Here is a 6000-nt window from a genome sequence, read left to right as displayed (position 1 = left end):
TTGTTTCCCATTATCTCTAGTCACTGTAGGGAACTGTTCTTGTTTGGCTGGCTGGTTAGATGCTTGACTGTTGTTTGGGGGTGGGCAGCAGATGGGTTGAGTTATGGGATTTCTTATTGGTAACCACTGAGACAGGGCCTAACTCTGTAGTCATGGCTGATGACCTTGAGTTTACTGTATATCCCAGACTAGCCTCACCATATGGCCACCCTCATGCTACTTCCTCCTACTGACTGAGGTTATAGACATGTGACACCACACCTGAAACTCTCCAATGTTCTTGGAAATTAAAAACACAAAAGCTTAGAAAATATTTTCTTCTAAAATATTACATGTTATTATTTTTTAAATATTAATATTCATTAATTCAGCATCTGACAATATACCATATATAATTTGTGTCATATCACATATATTCTTTATAACAGAGTTTGTAATGACATAGCATGAAAAATTATTTTATTTTGAAGAAAAATAAAATAAAATAGATGGTGGCTCCTACAATGGAGTTCTATAAATTTGTAGGCTCACTTAAAATAAGAAATAACAAAAAGAGGAGCTTTAAGAAAAAATACTCTTATTTTACAGTTCATTGTGTAAAACTTCTTCCTTAAGTTAAGAATATGTGTCACGGGGCTTCTTAAATCTCAGGCAATTTTAAAATCTGTTAACTAAATAAAAATGGTCACTTTTTAGAGTTCTAGACCAAGCTCTAGATGGCCATCCTAGTTTCATTCATTCTTTAAATACAGTAACAATTTGAGTTGGTATACTAGATGTCATTTGGGGTTTGGGAGTATCTTTAAATGATCCTATCAGAATAGCAGAGCCATAATGCAGATATATCTCTACCTTCATTGCTTTATAATGTGTACAGTGGGCAAAGAATAGTTTTATTGTTTTTTGGAGAATTTCATGATCTCTTGAGAAATCTTAGGTCAAGATGCCTAACCACTGTATTCAAATTTCCTATGTCTAGTGACTGGCTTATCTTTAGTATTTTTATTTCTTTTAAATTTTTTATTCATTCAAAATATTCATATTTTGATCATATTCACACATCCCCCATTCGTTTAAAACCCATCAAGTCCAGTTAGATATTTGTCCACCCAATAAATTATATTACAGCTACAAGAAGACAAAACTCTTAAAGAAAACTGAATTTCTCATTCCCAGCAGTTGTCAATTACTATTAACTTCTCACCCAGGAGTGGGACTCCCTGTCTCTCTTTCCTCTCTGTTTTATGATTTGGACTGGCTTGAGTTTGCATAGGTGCATACAGGGTGACAAAATCTCTATGATTTCATATTATAGCTGCCAATCATGTGCAGAACACACTGTTTCCTTGTATCCATCCACTACTTCCAGACCTTACATTCTTTCTGCACCCTCTTCAGCATGATCCCTTCCCAGAAGGAAGGGATATGACATGCTTAGAGCTGAGCACTTATGACATGCTTAGAGCTGAGCACTCTACGCTTATTTATCCTTTACACTTGACCAGTCAATGGTCTCTGTGTTAGTCTCTATCCCCTGCAAAAAGAAGCTTCTCTGGTGAGGGTTGCAAGACACCCTAATCTGTGAGTATAATAAAAGTAAAATAAAAGTTGCTGTGCCGGGCGGTGGTGGTGCACGCCTTTAATCCCAGCACTTGGGAGGCAGAGACAGGCGGATTTCTGAGTTCAAGGCCAGCCTGGTCTACAGAGTTAGTTCCAGGACAGCCAGGGCTAAACAGAGAAACCCTGTCTCGGAAAAAAAAAAAAAAAGTTGCTGTGAGTTGGAACTTTGATTTCTAACTCTTCTGAAGTAATTTTAGTCTGTCTCCTTTTTACAACAGCATTTGACAAAGTACATTTGATTCCTTCCACTTTGATCAGATTTTCTCTATTTTGTGTTTATTTTTCCTGTTTGTTTTCTTTTCATGCCACCTGCTACTCATACACACACATACCTTTTTGAGTGTCTTGGCTGCCATTCTCTACCTGTATATACTTCATTAACAGTTCTCTATCTATAACCTTCATATTGCATGTTCATGCCTTTAAATAGCATCTTTCTGTTATAGCTCTAGCAAAAGATGCTCCTGGATTCTATATATCTATTTAATAACTCTATTTATGCATATACCAGGTATCTCAAGATTAATATTCTTGAGGTAAAGTCTGCCCTTCCCCACAAAGAGAATGGTAGCTGATGCTTTCTTCATCTCCTTTATCTTTCTTCATTCCACCAATCCCAGACACATCTTCAGATTTCCTCTTTTTTACACTACTTGAGGTTCTGCATCCCAGTAAAGACAATGCTTGTCTTTACCACATTGTTTCTTACTAGGTTTGTTGCAAGTCTTCATACTGAGTCTCCATAATGGCAGACATCTAAAGAGTAGCCAGAAACTTTCTGAGTGCTACATCAATTATACCTACTATCTCTTCATAGAACTACAATGTCAAATCAATCCAAGTCCTTACCTGGTCCTGGGTACTACTTTGATCTGGTCTGATAACTTACCTCACTGTAACTCATTGCTCTCTCTCTCTCTCTCTCTCTCTCTCTCTCTCTCTCTCTCTCTCTCTCTCTCTCTCTCTCTGTCTCCTTTTGCCTGCTGGTCCTCTACCTAGAAATTTTCAGATTTTCATGGCCTACCCCTCTTGCTCTTAAAGTATGTTCAAATATTGCCTCCTCAATATAATCCATTCTAAATATTCTGTTTAAACCATAACCCTTGATGTCCTGTTTCTTCACTTTCTGTGCGTTCCTTTGCTTTCAGTAACTTCACAGAACATGTAAGTTCATTATGACAATTTTCTATTATTTATTACCTCAAATTGGAACATATTCACATTCATAATGAAAATTTTCTATTCTTTGTTTCTTTAAATTCAAATGTATTCACCAAGATCAGAAATATTTTGATGCTTTGCTCATCAATTGCACATCAATATATTCCAGTCTTGAATGATGGCTCCATCATAGTACTTAAAGAATCAAATAATGAGAGAAGAGTAGCTGTCATCCTGATGTCCTTTGAGTGAACACCATAAGCTGTCATTAAGTAAAGTATACTTCCATTTAAAATTTAATTAGGTAAAAATAATTTTACTGTTAAAACATTCAGACTTCATTTGAGACAAATCTCTTTAAGTTAATATTTCTCTCATTCAATACCTGCTCTATAAAATGAGTATTTATAAAGTCCCTATAAAATAATAGGAATGTAAGAGTCTAAAAATATTGACAAGGTAACCTCTTTTAAGTTCAAGTTTTTATTCTTCAGTGAAAAAAAAACACTGAATAAAATCATTTTGTATATGCCTAAAGCATGATGATATGCTTTAGCTCCATCACAGAATGGAGGTCAGAGGACACCTAAGAATAAAATGGAGGTGATGTAGAGCATTAGTTCAGTACAAGCAGAACCCCTACTGGAGCCCAGACACAGGTAAGACCTTTAGGGGTATTGATTATTTCCTGGAATCTAAATGTGAACAGGAGACTAACCTGTGCAACTGCACTCTGGAGAACTTCCTACTCTTTCCTGAGCCTTCTGTCCAGAAACCACAGCAGGTTATCTATATGAAGACTACAGAAAAACCCCCTTGTGCGTTTTGCAATGTGAAGAAAAAGCAGCTGCCAGAGCCTCTGATCTCTTTAAAGGGCACATGTAGGGACAATTATTTGATCAGAGCCTAACTAACATGTGGGGTTTTACCAAAGCCTAACCAATGAGAAGAAAGGAATTATCCACCTCAAACAAATTCTACTTTACGTTCTACATGGAAAAATGAAATACCCAATTAACTCTTCTCTTTCTACACAGGGAATGGAAAATACCCAACTCTACCTCAGAATAGGCAGTTTATCACCCCTGCAGGAGAGGGGGAAGAGGCTGAGAAACACAAAAACAATATCCCAGATACACAGGCTCACAGGATGACTAAGCCTGAATTATAAGATAATGCAATACACCAACCACAAAAGTTTTGACTACTTGTATATGTTAACAGAGTTCTGAATAAAAGACTGATATCTAAGATCCTACAAAGGAGTCCGTAAAGAATGAAAGCATGACTTAGTAAAGACACTACAGGAAACTTTAGCCTTTGACACTTACAACTATAGCATGCACACTAACAGAAAAACAAAAAATAAAAAACAAAAAACAAGCAAACCACCTTCTTCCTAGCCATAAAAATATAAAAACCTCATACTGTTAACTATTCAACTTTATTTCTTTCACTGGAAACATCCTTTCTGGATTCCTATGTGAATAACTATAAGATGTGTTGTAAAAGACAAAAGGCAAATCTGAGGAAACAAGGCTGGTGTCAAAGTCAAATTCAAGTTGAATGCATACTTGTAATCCCAGTACTTGGGACATGTAAACTGGTATTCGTGCTTATCCTCATGGGTTACACAAGACTCTGATTATGAGAAAATCAACAGCAATCAAGCAATAAAACAAATTCAAGTATGGAAGAGATTTTGGAAACACACCAAATATTTAATGACTAATCAATATGTAAACAGATTGAAGAGAAAAGGATGGGCAATGTAAGAAAGAGATAGAAATTCTAGGTGAAAAGTAACTGGAACAGGAATAAAGAGTGACTTGATGGGATTGCACAATAGACTAGATACTTCCAAGGAAAAGAATTGAGAAGTTGGAAGATTAGCCAACAAAACAAAAAGGTTGAAAAGAAAGAAACAGAATACCCAAGAACTGTGTTACAAAATATACAACACACATGTCATGGGAACACTCAGAAAAAGAGAGAGAACAGAAGAAACATTAGAAGTAACAGCAGCGTTCCTTCCAAAATTCATGAAATGGGCAACACTAAAGACAACACATCCCAAAAATCTCTACCTATGAATACCATGTTTGAATAATTTGAAAAGATGTCACAATGTCTCTTGCTCTGAATTAATACCTTCTGTTCTTAGCAAGAGGCTCACTAGGAGGAACAAATAAATAAAACTTGATATCCTAAGCTTTAAACGTGGGGTAGATGTAACTATTCCTATGGTAAGGATTGCTATATCAAAAGACTGTCCCCAGATCTCTACTGCGCTTTCATTGTACTCGGAAAACGGTGTCAACTGCTATTATTTAAGGTATCTATAGTACAAGGAAAAAAATTCACATTTCAAAAAATTTAAAAATCATTTTGAATACACCCAGTAATATTTTGTAAAGTATAGTTGTAGTAGTTTATATGTACATGTATGTGCATGTGTGTGAATGTCTGTGTACATGTGTATATGTGCATATGAATGCCTTGTTAGTGTGTAGGTGCGTGAGCATGCACAAGCATTATGAATTCTTTTAATGAGCATTTGTTACTCTACAACTGAAAAAGTGAATCTTCTCCTGTGATAAAAACAATCTAGAGAGACTGTTAGCTGAGTTAGAAACTGTCACTTGCTGAAGTGTTCTCTTTGACTTCAAAATGACAGACAGGTAAGACTGCAATAGCTCAGCATGAGAGCCTCTCCTGGAGGTATTTCTTGCAAATTTCCTAGCTTGAAACTAGACTGAGGCAGAAGCAATATATATTTGACAACTGTAGTTTAGACTTTCCAAATTTTTCTTCTGGGTAAATATGAATTATTCTAGCTGGGTATGTTATCAGGTTATCCAAAGGGAATTGTTATGAAAAACAATTTGATTCCATTTTCTCTAACAAACCAAAACTTGTGTTCCTGGGTTATTTCACCTTTCCCTCTCCCTCTACCTCTCCTTCTCTTTCTCTCTCCCCCTCCCTCCCCTTGTTCTTTCAGACAAAGTTCCCAAAGTGTAGAACAAATGTTATTTAGAGACTGTTACCTTCCTGTATGGCCCACCAATGAGATACTTTTATTTCAGTCTAAGATTTATGGTCCCCACTAAAAAGTATCTTTCAAGAAACACACACACATACATACATATATATATATATATAATATATATGTATATACATACATACATATTATATATACATACATATACATGTATGTAT

General features: G+C 35.8%; 1 protein-coding gene across 1 annotated transcript in view; it reads right to left on the bottom strand.

Annotated features, from left to right (window-relative positions):
• Positions 1 to 6000, bottom strand: part of Themis (thymocyte selection associated) — a 234696-nt gene that overhangs the window by 119196 nt on the left and 109500 nt on the right. The window lies entirely within an intron of this gene.

This window comes from Mastomys coucha, unplaced genomic scaffold, assembly GCF_008632895.1.
Source record: "Mastomys coucha isolate ucsf_1 unplaced genomic scaffold, UCSF_Mcou_1 pScaffold2, whole genome shotgun sequence".
In the NCBI taxonomy this organism is placed as follows: Eukaryota; Metazoa; Chordata; class Mammalia; order Rodentia; family Muridae; genus Mastomys; species Mastomys coucha.
The sequence above is the reverse complement of the archived record's forward strand: the minus strand, read 5'-3'. Positions and strand labels throughout refer to the sequence as shown.